Source organism: Rhinolophus hipposideros (assembly GCF_964194185.1).
Source record: "Rhinolophus hipposideros genome assembly, chromosome: 5".
Taxonomy (NCBI): domain Eukaryota; kingdom Metazoa; phylum Chordata; class Mammalia; order Chiroptera; family Rhinolophidae; genus Rhinolophus; species Rhinolophus hipposideros.
The window spans coordinates 77,374,581-77,386,797 of NC_138051.1; the positions used below are offsets into that span (position 1 = coordinate 77,374,581).

Here is a 12,217-nt window from a genome sequence, read left to right on the forward strand (position 1 = left end):
CAAGTCCGTAAAAAAAGTTCCTCTGCTCTGCTTCTGTTCACTATTGGACTATATATTCTGAATTGCAGTTCTTTTGTTCCCGAATAAATCGACTTTGCTGGAGAAATACCTGCCTGTCTAAAGTCAACAAAACCACCCGTAAAAGTGCCAAGTCCTTGTTCTAGGAAGCCAGAGGTCCCACTCCAGAACAGAGGTAGCTCTGAAACAACCTTCATGGTATCTACTAGGACATCAGGCTCCCAGAGCCCCCTCATTATCATTGCCCATTAGCCACACTTTGTTCTCAGTAATTGCCAGCAAAGGTACTCTACAATGTACCCAAATCACCAGCATAGATGCACAGAGAGACATGCATTAATTTGTTAGAGCCTGTCCACTGGCCAAAAATAACTCTCCAGAAAATCCACCAAAAGAACGGTTTATTCAGGAAAAGGAAGAAAAAAAGAAAGAGGTCACCTAGGAGTGTGTGAACGTGCACTTGCCTGCCAGTGTTCCAACTGGCTGCCCACATGAAAAAAGCCCGGATTCCAAGATGGCTTCTCTATTTATCAGCATCCCTCCCAGGGAAGTTTAATACAACAGTTTAATACGAAGTTGGGACTAGAGAGTTAACAAGGGGCCAGCCCTACCCATAGTTCTCCCAGCTCTATGGTTAATCATCTTAAGATGCCAGTTCACTTTTATCAAGCCACACACTTAGAAAAAAAATAACTTCATGATGGAAAACAAAAGAAAAATTTTAAATACTAATAGTTGAATCTTGAACGCAAAGTAATTCAATTCCTAGGGTTTAAAACACAAATATAAAGACCATTGTGGTTTGCTGAAGTGATGATCTAGTTCAGCACAGTAAATTTTATGTTCCTGAATCTTTGGTATCCTTGGACATGTGGTGATGCTAATTTTAAGATAATATCCTTTACAAACACCAAAAATATAACACTGATAAAACTGATCAAATGTAAAGCACAAAAATAATCAATGAGATCAAAAACCTAACAAATGAAAGATAGGCATACATTAGAAGTTAATAAATGGCTCATGTTAATACAAATGTAATAACATAACCTCTGCCAGGTAAACTTGAGTTTCTTAGTGGAAAGAGAAGGGAAAGGCAGGAAGGGAAGAGCCAGGGGATTACAGGGCCAAAGAGAATCAAGTAGCTCATTCTGAAGTGACATTATGAATGTCCCTTTGTCTTGGTTCCATGTAGAGTTGAAAAGCCAAAATCGGGGAAAGAGAGTCACTAAATTAAAAATAATACATTTCTTAACCAAAATATTTAGAATAAATATTTTGAATTTAGAATTAAAAAAAATCAAAAATTGAAATGCATCTTTCTATACTTTTTTTTAAAAAAGTATAGAGTCAGAATCTACCAAAGAGTTTAAAGCAAATTTCTTATTCTGGGAGGATATGATCATTGAAGGTTCTGAGGCATCTTTTAGAAATTACTTATTGACATGCCCCCTTTAAAAAAAAAAAAAAAAAAAGCCTTTTGCTTCCTTTTCACTCTTAAACAACTTCACTCTCACAAGGAAGGCATAATTTGTTCAGAAAGTGTCCTAACAGTCGCAAACCAAACTGTAATCAAATTATAATAGCCACACAGCTGGAACTGAATTGGGGAGGGGGGATGACACCCATTAAAATGCTATGAAACAGAACAGCGCATACACTGATGTAATCAAAGTTGGTAACAAGGATCAAGAGATTGATCAAAAATAAAGAATCATTTCCAACAACGTGTTTGCATCTGTGTCCCACCAGCTTAAATGTCTCCTTCTGCTAAAGCAATGGAGCTCAGTGTAACAGAACTTTCACAGGCAGCTCAGCCCAAGCTAGATGACACAGCCCATCCAGTGTCCTGGAGTCTCCACCTCCCCTCCACAGAACAGCGACCAGCCACGCCACACTGATGAGAACTGACAAGAACACATGACAGAGAGGTGTCCGGTGTGAGAAACAGTTATCTGTTTTCCCACGATCTTTGGACAAACTGCCAAAAAAGATTAACTTTTCCAACCCCAGAAATTTTGCTGAAAGACAACCCATTAAAAAAAAAAAGAAAAGAAAATGGTACACTAAAATTCATCGACTGGAGAGAACAGGGTTTCCATTTTCAAAACAAACTTCTGGAAGCCGGTACAAAAGAAATCTACATGAGGCTCTCAAATTAGACATTTCCTAATATGCTCGTAACTCATATCCAACAGTTTTGATCCAAAGGAAAGGAACAAGAAAATGAACTTGCTGAAAATGAAAAGTGAGGTTGGCCAAGTCCGTGCCCCACGCGGAATGGAACAAGAAAGTCAAACAAAGTGGTGCGATGGGTGATAATTAATTTCATCTTAAATACTTTCCACTTTCCTAACATGCAATGTTATTAGTAATAGGCATGTTAGAGGGGTACATTTTTAAATGTAACTTTTGTGAATAATACCTCCCTTATGTAAACAGAAAAGACTTTCTGGGACCTGGAACAACTGTATTTAAAGATTGAAGCTGCAAAAAAATGTGACATCCAACACCCTCTCTGCCATAGTCTCCAGAGAAGTCACTTTTAAACAGACCAGGCGTTGGCAGAGATTTGGAAACAAAATTTAAAGGCTTTTTAAAGATATGGGAGGAGAAAAGAGATTTGAACCTCCTTGATAAATTCAAGAAACTCTTCTCCAAAAGTAATTAGCCAAAATCTTCACAGGGCTTCTTGCTTTGCTCTCTAGAAGAAAACAATGGCCAGGTCTCCCTTACCTGTGGAAAGCAATTCAAACAGAAGGACGATGTCCTTGACCGTGTTTCCCTGAAAATAAGACCTAACCAGACAATCAGCTCTAATGCATCTATTGGAGCAAAAATTAATATAAGACCCGGTCTTATTTTACTGTAATATAAGACTGGGTCTTATACGATGTGATGTGGTGTGGTGTGGTGTGATATAATATAAACGGGGTATAATATAATACTGGATCAGTAAATATGGTATTTATTTTTTAAAAAATTTTTTAAAAACACAATGATAGGATCCCAGGGGTGACATTTGCGTTCAAGTTGCAAGGGGCAGAAGGAGCAAGGAAAGGCAGCAAAGGACTCATTTTGTGGAGTGGTGACCAGCATGGCCCAGGGTAGGTCAGGCACAGCCCAGCCGCAGCCATCACCAAACCAAGAGGACTGGATTTTCCACAGTATGATAGATGTCTTGGTTGGCACAAGGCAGAGTAGAATGATGTTCTCATCAGCAACTGACTTCAGGCTATTCAAGGCTGCAATCAGAAGCAGCAAAGGGAACAAACGCTGGATTCTCTGCCAGAGAAGGAACCACCACCACCCTCTCCCAGGGCCTGCTGCTTGGAGCACTGCTAGCTGCCCAGTTCTGGGATTTGTGAGGGGTGAGATCCCTTAGGGATCCCATCTGGAGTGGGATTTCAATCCTAGCTCTGGGAGTGCGCCAGTGACCCTCCTGGAGCATATCTGTGTAGAAATGGATTCCAAGGGCCAAAGAGCATTCAGAGTGGGGAAAAAAAGAGACTTCTCCAAAATGACTGCCAGCTAGGCTTTAAATGTGATTTTCAGAGCCTGTAACACCTCCTTTAAGACTCCTGCTCCTCTTCTTCTTCTCACTTCCACCTCCCTCTCTCTGGAGACCTCGCCTGTTGTTCTCCTAGATTCCATTCTGGGGTGACCCCAGGTCCAGCACTCCAATCCAGACACCTGGGGCCCCTCACTCTTCACTGTCTCTCTGGTCCTGTGTTCTGACCTAAATGCAGGTGTCCTGCCTTACCTCAGACACCTGTCCAAAAGCAGATTCCTAATCTCCTGCCAGAGCCTGCTCCCTCCTCCAGAGTCTCCATTCTTCTAGGTTTGCGGGGAGGGGTGCTGAGAGAACACTACTATCCTATCTCCCTAGCAAGTTGTCCTTGGCTCTTCCCTTTCCTTCATCCCATCTGGCACTGAATTCTTTCATTTCCCAGGGAGTTGTCCCTTTCTCTCCATTCCTACTGCGTGGCCACAAGTCCCCTTTGGCTGTAAAAATGGGACCTTGGCCCATCACTGCTATTTGTGCACAAAAACAGAGATAAGCAGAGATAAAGAGAAGCCCTGGCCTGCAGCAGGATTTCTGGCTCCTCCTTCCCCCAGCAGCCTCTCTTTTTCTGTGGGTACCTAGATTTCCTGCTGTCTCACTCAGCTACCCATACTTCCACAACTGCCCACAAACATACATTAAAATTCATTTATACCAATATGCTAACTTCCTCGTGGTTTGTATTTAAACATGTTTAACTCCTAACTGGCACAGAAAGCCATCTCCCATTTATGTGTGATCTCCCAGAATTGTGAGAAATAAACATCTGTTGTTTAAGCCACGCTTCTATGGTTATTTTGTTATTGCAGCCCAAGCTGACTAAGAAAGACTGTTTCTAATCTTTAAAATAGGAAAGAGCTATAGAGAATAAGTAAGAGAGAGTCCAATCCCCTTTCTCCCTCATTCTGTCTTCTTCCAATAAAGACAACAATAATACTGCTACTAATAATGTCATTTTTGAACTTAATTCAATGTTTAATATTTGTCTTCCCTACTAGACTATGAACTCCATGAAGGTTAGGGACCACATCTACAGAGCCACTGCACATAGAAATTCAGGCTTTTCACTAAGCAACTCCAGGGGGCGCCATTCATATAAACGTCAATATGAATGGCGTCCCCTGGAGCAGTGTCACCCAGCAGCACTGCAGAGCTGGCCTGTATACTGATTTACCCGTAGCGTCTACAGAGCCCGCACACAGTAGGTGTCCAATAAGTCTTTGTTGAACTGCTTTCAACAAAAACTCCTATACCAATCAGCTATGGTAGGTGTTTAAATTAGAGCAGTAAAGTATATGCTGCGTGCATGGGCACAGTCTTCGGAGTTTTTTGCACATATAGGCTGATGATTTAGATTGCATGGCTATCTACTTGTAACTCTAGAAAAAATTGAAAAAATGTCTGCAGTCACTCTCATTTAGTTATCACCCGGCTCCTGGGTTACTGCAGCATTCTCCTGTCGGCAACCACTACAGCATTTCTCCCACCCACATCCTGACAAAAAGAAATCTCCCTCAAACCCAGCCTTTAGTCTTTTATTCATCAGTATAGAAGCCAAGATGGCTCCCAATGGTTTCCAAATTCCCCTGCCAAGATGTCAGGGCTCTTGGAGAGCCGTACGGCGGAAAGAACGAGACTTAGAATCAGGCAGGGCTGAGTCCAGCTCCACCGCTTACTGGCTACACAATACTGGGGCAAATTATTTACCCTTCTTGAGCCTAAAGTCTGCTTCCCACAATATGGGTAACATAATGCCTGCTTTAGGTCCATGAGAGAATCAAATGAAATGGAGCCTCTGGTACACAGGGAAATACCTATGATCAGTGGTGCTTCCTTTTTCTTTCTCGCAAAGAGCAGTATCTTCTGCCATTTTGTGACATGACCCTCTGCCGAGCAGGCTGATGCCCTCCATGTGACATACATACACACCACATTCACTACTGTAGTGTTTTTAAGGCTGTCAGGTGATCGCCTAAACCTCTGCCCCAAGATACAAGGCAACAGGGCGGCAGAGGTCGAACCTCAGGCAGGATGATCTCAGAAGTCCAAAGCCTGCCCCAAGTGAACAGACCACATCTGGCTTGTTGGTCACTCTGTCCCCAAGCCTAGCACAGAGCTTGCCATGTAGGCTTGAATGATGAATAAATGAATATGTGAATCTTCATCTGATCTTTCTGCATATAGGAAGCAGACAGCCCTACCTACCCCTGGACTCCAACAAAATACTTTGCCTCCTACCCTTGGCCTGGCTGGGCTTACCCTGTTCAAGGGCTGACTGAGTCCTGCCTCTTCCAGAAAGTCTCCTAGTTATCCCTGTCAATAGTGTTTGCTTTTCGCCTTCTCTGAGCTCCCCAACTGTCTTACTTATGTTTGGCCAGTCTGTACTGCCCTCCTTATTTCTTTCCACCCAACAAGATTATAAGCATCTTGAAGATAGGGGCTAAGAGTTACAAACTCTTTGCTACCCAACCAAGCACAGTGCTGGGAATGTAGAAGCATGTGACAAATATGGATGGCTTAATGGACACGTCATGCCACACTCTGCAAACTAAGAGAGGCTTCACAGTTGAGAGAGGCTTGGGACACTCTAACTTTCTCCATATGAAAATGAGGTGAGCCTGAAGTTATCTAACTTCTCCAGAGTACAGGATTAGGCATCTGAAAACAGCCTACAAGTTCAAATTCTACTGAATTTTCCCCATCATCTCAAAAAAGTTCACTTCAGTTCTTGAGATTTTCACTTCTCCATCTATAACATTCATGCCACTCTGCCAGATGCAGAATATTCCCCTTCTCTGAACTTTACAAGAAGCTCACTAATACTGTACTGTGTATTGTCATCAGACCCACCTCTGGAAAGACTAGTGACTCCGATGATGATGCAGGAAACCCCTTTTGTGCTTATCAAGAATGTCATCACCCCACTCTCCAGAATAGCCTAGGGCAGTGGGTTTCAAGCTTTGGTTTGTGTCAGAATCAGTGGGGATGGGGAGGGGGGTGCTGTGAAATTCTGATTCTGGAGGATTGAGATGTGATCCAGACATCTGTGTATTTTTGACACATCCACCCCCTCCCCAGTGATTCTGAGAAATATGAAACTCACTTATCTAAGGACAGCTCCCCAACCTCCAAAGCAAGGGCATGAACAAGAGGGCCTTGTGAAGTTCTTGGGTCATGTTTTAATGACAGACCTGGAAAGCCCAATTAACTGACTTTAACTCAGCTGGTATTGTTCCCAAGGGGAAAATTTTCAGGCTGGCATGGATTAACCTGGCAGCACTAACCTGGAGCAGACTAGTCCCATAGTGGTCTTCATCCCTAACAAAACATCCAAGAGGCCTGGTCAAGGCAAACTGTATGGCAACAACCCAAACGTATGGCAAAGACATCCTTAGGGTGGTCACTCTGGCCGTGACCTTCATAACATCACAGCAAAGGCACATTGAGAACAAGGGCACTGCCTTACAAAGCCAAGTCAGATGAAGAATTTGAACCCTAAAACTCCCATCAACGCTTAAATGCCACTCAGCCTAATGTTCAGGCCTGCTAGACCCAATAAATCCCTTTTGCGGCATCTACTCAGGTGAAGATTTTTCAGGGACGTATTATGCAAAGCTCCCTAAGCAAGATGGAATTTACATTGAACCTGGCCATGATTTCTGAGCTGCCACTGGGTGTTCTGATGACATACGCAACTCAGGATTGAAGACAAGGCATTGCCAAGAACAAGAGACTGGAGGCAGGAGAAAAGCAGTGTGACTCCTTCCAGTAAATAATGGGCGGGGGGGGGGGGTGTAAGAAAGAGGGATGCTCTGGGGAGAGCAGCTTTTCTTGTGTTCAAGGTTTGCCTTGCAAATGGCATCCAGACGTGACAAAATAAATCTCTCTACTGGAGACTAAAAAATGTGTAGAATGCAACCAACTTTCAAAAGTGAAAAAAAAGAGACTATTTTATCTAGAGTAAAGCATACCTAGAAAAAAAACACACACCCCTCACAGAAACTTCATTGAGAAGTATTTTTACGTTCCCTGGTTCATAGTCAGTCCTTTTTGAAACCCCAGCTATGAGCTGGGCACAAGTATGCTGTCCCCTAGGTGTGACTGCCAGCAGAAGCAAACCACTGATTAGAGACAATTCTTGGACAGACCCCCATCTTTACTGCTGGAATATAAGGGCCTCAATGCTGCCCTCCCCAATAAAGGGAATATTGGTCTGGCATTTAAAACACAACAATAGGCGGGTGGCCAGTTATCTCAGTTAGTTAGAACATAGTGCTGGCGGCACCAAGGTTGCTGGTTCGATCCCCACATGGGCCAATGTGAGCTGTGCCCTCCAACACACAACCACAAAGAACATGTCCTTCTGTCATCAATTCTCAACAAATTTTTTTAAAATGAAAATCAGATCATGACATTCTCCTCCTTAAATTGCTCCAATGGCTTCTTATTGCACTCAGAATAAAATCTGAACTCCTTCCCATGGCTACAGGCTCCCAGACTATCTGGCCAGGCCCACCTTTCCTACTTCACCTTGTTTCCTGCCCCCGTTGCCTGCTGGACTCCATCCTCACTGTTATTTCTTACTGTCCCTCTAATATACCAAGATCACCTCACCTCAGGACCTTTGCATATGCTGTTCCCTCTTGCGGGTGTACATTTCTCGCAGATCTCCGCGTGACTGACTTGTCCTCCTCCTTCTCTGACCCACTCTCGAGGGTAGCCCACCTTATTCCTCTCCTGCTCTAACCCTTGCAATCTCATACTCATCCTTTTCATAATACTTACTCTCACTATCAAAACTTTTCCTGTTTTCTCTTTGCCTGCTGAGTGTCTCTACACAACAAAATTGTGAGCTCCATGAGAGCAGGGTCTTTATTTCTCTTGTCTACAAATGGATCCTCTGCACCTAACGCAAGATTTGACACATAGGAAATGCTGAACAGCTATCCCTAAACAAATAAATGAAAGATCTAGGACTACCTACAATAGACCATTTGGATGGTGTGGAAGCCTGGCCATCAAGAGTGCAAGAAGGTCAGTGCTGAGAGAGGCTCTGAGCACAGGGAATGAGACTCACATTAACACCTTCTCACTTCTGATCCTCCCTGCTCAGCACACTCATGACAATGGGTTAGGGACCCATTCCGCTGTCCATATTTGAATCTTGCTCATATCCCCACAAAGCTACCCACATATCCCAAAACCTGGAGAGAAGTGGGGCCAAGTGTGGCTATATGATGCCATTTGTGACATCAGCCATTCCTTTCTATGCCCCAAAAGGACATTCCAGGCCTGATAATGGCATTGTAAACTAGCAGTGCCAGGAGATGGTTCCCAACATACCCACTCCACTTCCCTGAAAGGGCCTCTTCCTGAATTAACCTCTTCTGCATGTTCTTTCTCAGATTGCTGATCCATGTTCTCTCCTAGAGCCCCAAGCCTTCGGGTAGTGGCAGGGACAGGAGCAGGATGGGGGTGGGGAAGCACGGCTTGACGGGAAATCAATGGAAACTTGAAGGTCATCCGGAGAGCTCTGTCTCCCCATCATGCACCTGCTGGGATGGGATTTGTGGTCCTGACCTTGCTTGGGGGCCTCTGCCCTCCTGTCAGAATTAGTTAAAATCAGCTTGCAGAAGCAAAGGCCCTGCAGACCAAGTGATCTCCGGGTTGTCCTTCTAAGGGACATCAAGCCAAACAAAGAAACACTAAGTCTTATTTAACCTGTCACAAGGTTGAGAGTCACCCCAATTTCTCTTGGCAGCCCCCTGGGAAAACTGTCTCAGGCCTGCTGTGGTTCTTTTTGTTTTGGTTTGGTTTTTTTTGAGGTACACATTTATAAACCTTTAAGAAGGACAGAACAAAGCCAGGCTGACCAAGAGGCTGGTCCTGTCCCCAAATTTAAGTCCTCTGGTGGAAAAGATAGAAATATTCTAGGAAACTAAGACCAAAACCAAAAGAAAGGTGACTGCACCCTAGAAATACCTAAATCTGCCTTCATAACTTCTACATCCAAATTAATGACAAAAGATACCAAAATCTCCATACTGCTTAAGGGAGCTCTACTCTTCTTCCTGTCCCAACAACTGTACGGGGATGTGACTGAATTTACAATCTGATCTCCATTCCTCATGAACCAATTTTTCCAGGTGCCCTCCCTTCTTCCCTCCCTCTCTCCCTCCCTTCCTCTCTTCCTTCCTTTTTTCCTTCCTTCCTTCCTTCCCACGCCTTTCCCTCTCCCTCCACAGTCTTCATAATCTTTCTACCTCAGCAAGAGTCACTTAATATATGTCAGGGGCAAAGAGTTCAGCCCACATCTCCCACCCAAAAGTTGAAGATGAGTCTGGTATAAAAATGAAGAAGAGACGCTCTCCACGTATTTATAGAAGGATGACAGGATGATGGCAATAATAACAGTGGCACGGCCACCATTTATTGAGCCCTTTCCATGTGTGCCAGGCACTATTGTAAGCACTGTACATGTATTATCTGATTTCATCCTCAACAACCCCCTCCTTTTCTTTCCCCCTATTTTACAGATAAGAAAAGTGGGGCACAGAGGGTTAAGCCAAGGCCATTTGGGTCCAGGACCTCGCTCGTGGCCACTCTCCTATCAGCCCCTCACGGGGGCACCATTGCCCCTTCACAGCGGTTGCGCCTCCAGAACTAGAATATCTTGAACAACACTTCTTTTTCTGGAGGTACCAAATTTCTCTAAGAGAATCACTGATTTGCTGGGTAATCTTTCTCGTTCTGTGCCTCGGTTTCCCAAACTGCCAAACAGTCCAAAGGTAAATGTTCCTGACACAGAGCCACCTCTCAGTAATTCATGAAGTAGGTTGATTATGGAGGCTGCCTGAAAAGATACATCAGAGAAATCCAAAATGTTATTATGTAGTTTAGAAACCACAAGTATCCCAAATGCGAACATGGGATGTGTGGTTTTTAACATCTACTGATGTTAAGATGTTAACATCAGTATGGGGTGTGTGGTTCTTAACATCTACTGACAGGAGGAAAAGAAAGATGCCAGATTATCATAACTAACGAGTCATATTTAAGAATCCCGGAGTGTAAGAGATTGTCTGATGCCTTTGTTGTATTGCAAGGAAAATGAATAACCAGAGAAGCGAAGTGATTTCCTTCAGTCACATAGGAGGAGGGCTGAGATTAGATCCTCAATGTCCAAGTTCCTACTTCAAGGATTTCTCCACTGTTTACAGCAGAGGTCTACAAACTACAGTCCCTGGGCCAAATCTGGCCCACCACGAATTTCTATAAATAAAGTTTTATAGGAAGACGGTCATGCCCATTTGTTTTCGTATTGTCTGTGTCTGCCTTCACGCTAGCTATGATGATAGATAGAGCTGAGTAGTTCCAACAGATTGCACGGCCTGCAAAGCCTAAAATATTTACCATCTGGACCTTTACAGAAAAAGTCTGCCGACTCCTAGTTTACAGCGTAAGTCCTGAATAGTGAAAAGACTCCACCCTTGGAATGAAAGAAAATAGAATGGGAGGCCCAAGAGTCACACAGCTTAAGCAAATAGTTTTACAATTATCCAAGCTTGGTACAACTTAATAAAAACCCATAAATACAGTTAATAACAAGGAAAACAAGCACTAGCTCATCCTACCTATTTAATAATTATTGTTAACTACATCAAGCAAAACTCACCACTGAAAATTAATTTTTTTCTAGCCTCCCTTGAAAGCCCTTTTCCATTGGGGAAATGCTGCTGGCCAATAGGTAAAATGATGCTTCTTACTGATACACAGGCCTCATTTCCCCCAGGCAAGTGAAGGACTATTGTTGAGGCAGTTGGGGGACGAGGGTGTCGGACAGGAATAGAGAGCACTGCCCCCTCCCTTTCAAACAGGATGGTGCCAAAACCCACCTTGTCCCCCTCACTCCAAATAAAATTGTCAGGAACAACCAGGCACAGCAGAAGTCTCTCTCTCTCTCTGTCTCTCTCTCTCTCTCTCCCTGATGGGGGAATTGAGGCTGGACCTCAGTTCCAGGTGGAAGTCGGAACTTAGTCATTGTACGTCTTTGACAAGTCTCTCAACCCCACCTTTGAGCCTCAGGCTCCCATCTGTCAAATGGAGAAAATGATCCTCACATATTCCAACTGGTGGGATGTGTGCTGAGCCAAATCAAGGGACAAGGCAGGCCATCCAGCCAGGTAGTGCCCAGGGTCCAATGTCATAATAAGCATCACCAGCATTGTGGAAAACTGGAGAGCCTTACATTGACCAGCATTATCTCAGGCGGAGAACTGGGACAAATGGGGCCCAGTTTGCGGGGAACAGTCCGGATTCACATCGAGATGCGAGCGTAATTGTTCCTAACTCCTGCTTTGCTTGTCACAGGTGCCTTTGCTTGGCTGATAAATAACAAGGTCACCCTATTGATAAGCTGTTTGGGGCCTGAGAGAGAGGAGAAAACCCCTCTTCAAAAAAGGTCAGTGATGACAGCAAACAGGCTTCTAAGAAGACAGGTCCAGTTTGGTCAAGAGTTAGGGGACAGGTCTGGGGCCAGAACTTAGTAGTTTGAGACAAGAGAGTAGAGGCTGCCTACAGCGGCTCTGCTTCTCCAGTTGCCCCTCACACAGCCCGTTGCCTCTTTTTTGCTTA

General features: G+C 44.0%; 1 protein-coding gene across 7 annotated transcripts in view; it reads right to left on the reverse strand.

Annotated features, from left to right (window-relative positions):
- DPF3 (double PHD fingers 3) overlaps positions 1–12,217 on the reverse strand; it is a 254,843-nt gene that overhangs the window by 145,718 nt on the left and 96,908 nt on the right. The window lies entirely within an intron of this gene.